Source organism: Penaeus japonicus, unplaced genomic scaffold (genome assembly GCF_977035675.1).
Source record: "Penaeus japonicus unplaced genomic scaffold, GWHDUDI00000001_assembly GWHDUDI00000010, whole genome shotgun sequence".
Lineage (NCBI taxonomy): Eukaryota > Metazoa > Arthropoda > Malacostraca > Decapoda > Penaeidae > Penaeus > Penaeus japonicus.
Genome location: NW_028234412.1, coordinates 12,685,721 through 12,688,220, shown reverse-complemented (window position 1 = coordinate 12,688,220; position 2,500 = coordinate 12,685,721). Strand labels below are relative to the sequence as shown.

Sequence of the window (2,500 nt, the reverse complement as noted above, 5' to 3'; positions counted from 1 at the left end):
TTCTCATCTTTAGATTATGAAAATACAACTCAATTGATTGTAGCAATTGAATCAAAGTATATAAAAATGATTGTTTAGCGCACTGATGCACTGCATATGCATCAAAGTGTGAGTGTTTCCTTTGAGGGTTAATAGTTATATTCATCTAATTTCAGTGTGGTTTGTTCACTACTTTTGCACCAACTTCAAGTGAGGAATAAGCATGCAGACAAAATAATTTAATTCATATTAACATAATACTTTTAATTAATTGGGAAGTTTCTATCATTCAATAAATATAGTAAAAGATGAACAGTACATGGAATCTATAGATGATGAATTTTCTCTAATACTAATGCTGATACCAAATTAACCCATTAGCAGCGGATGGCATGATTTGCTGCAAAGGCAGAGTCAGTCATAGACATGGATGGCATCGTGCCAGACAATGTAAACCAGCCATCCTACTGCACAAATATCTATTTAAAACCACGACCAATAGGTTAATATTCAAATTAAAATAATCAGAGATAGATGTGGTCCATAGCCTGTGTACCTTCAGTGCTATAGTCAACAAACCACCACGCATATTTTCTGGGGCTTTGACTGGTTGCTTATCTAATAAATCTCCAGGGGGTATCTATAATCCATACCCAAGTCTTGATTGTGGATTAATGACTGTCATCTACTTAGGTGATTTGATCAGCTTTATGTCATGAACTCCCCTGCTTGCAAAGGGTATGGAGTAATTCTTTTATATAGCAAGTAGAGGCTGTGACTCCAAATGGATGCTTCAATCTCGGAATAAACCATGGCTCAAACCCAATGGTTCTTAGCAGTGCTACAAGATTTAATGATATTCGCCTGCTATACAAAACATTGCCAAAGATTTGTGATGTAAGTGGCAAACATTGACGTAAACATGTTTCCAGATTTTGTTATTTTGGCTCTATTTTGGAAGGATAAATGGTTGATGGCAAGAACGATATTGTTTAGGCACTTCATGTTCTTTCATATACACCATAACTTGGGAATTGTACATAAGTGAGGATTGATCATTAGAATCGTGTGAATATGCCATTTTGGATCTTCCGGACAAGGTGCGTTTGAATCCTTCCTGACAGAACCTTGGACCACCTTTTTCCTTTCTGTACTTTTATATTCACTAATTGTTTCATAATCCTTCTGGTTTCCTAAATATCTGAAGAAATAGAGGTTACTTTTAATTTCTTATTTTTCCACATTCCTTGTGATTGAAAATACAAAAAAGGAAAATATTCACCAACTTAGAAAAGTATGCCCTAAAATGTTGCAAACACAGCATAAAATACGACAGCACTGCTCCTTTAGCTGCTTGTATTACTGCTGTTCCATGGTGACCCCTCTGATGTAAATGGTTATTATTTTATCTTTATAAAGAATATAAAGATTTTGGGTAAATCATTGAAAGACATCATTGCATCTGTTACTTGCCTCTTACATGTCAACTCAGTCTCTGTGCCTGTCAGTGATAAAGCAAATACCAACAAACCTCTATCATGTATATCCTGGCAAGATATAACTTGCAGACCTCTCTGGCTATTCGCTTCAAAAGAACACTTAATGCTCTTTATTCTTAGAATATACATAGCGTGGGGTTTGTTGACTTTTTCCAGAGTCCTGATGGCACAGAGACTGCAACGATCATGGGACTTATCTTGGGTGGGTGGGTGCAGTCTCACATCCGAGAATTATTAGCCCATTGTGTATGGGTGTCATGACATACATGTTGACACCAATTAGGGATAAAAGACAGGTGTCAATGCGTATGTGACGCAACATCAGGATCTGCTCACAGCTGAAGCAAGCGCACAGTCGTGAAGTATTATGGCTGTAACAGCACTAGCTCCAGAGCTACTGGGTTCCTAAGTCAGCCTAAACCCGCATTTTATGATGGATTTATGGGAAAATATTGTTTGGGCTAGTCTGCGCTACCCAGAGGGTGGAGAAAACACTTTCTGTCCTTCTAATTTTAAGCCAGTGCCACTAGTGTTGTAGACCACCCATCCAGACGACCAGTTTCGTCATAAGGCTCCCCGTCCACAATGGGTTAAAACACCTCTATCAATCACTTGATTTGATGTACAGTTCACCTTGTCCTATATGTGAGTCCAAAATAACATGAACACCAAAGATATACTTTGATTAGTATCATAACCACTAGCTTACCTCTTCCAAAAATCATTAAACAGGAGCCTCATTCCTTGATCTATTGTCTGAACTTACACTCCAACTTTTGGTCCTGTCAATCTTATCACTGGTAAATGTCACTATAAAAACCCGAGTTCATTGCTGGCCTCTACACCTGCCTGCACTCTGGCAAAGGCCAACATACCAACATTTAGACAAAACAGAGCTTGTAGATCTTTAGTAATTTATCACCATTTGAGAAAGCAGTCCGAACTCTACATGACCAGAATAAACATGGTTGAAGTTAGCTGGCTTTTAGCAGAGCACCAAAGGCATGGAGGCCCTAACAAAG

General features: G+C 38.2%; 1 protein-coding gene across 3 annotated transcripts in view; it reads right to left on the bottom strand.

Annotated features, from left to right (window-relative positions):
* Positions 1-2,500, bottom strand: part of LOC122249104 (uncharacterized) — a 21,453-nt gene that overhangs the window by 18,341 nt on the left and 612 nt on the right. The gene's annotated exons all lie outside the window — the stretch shown is intronic.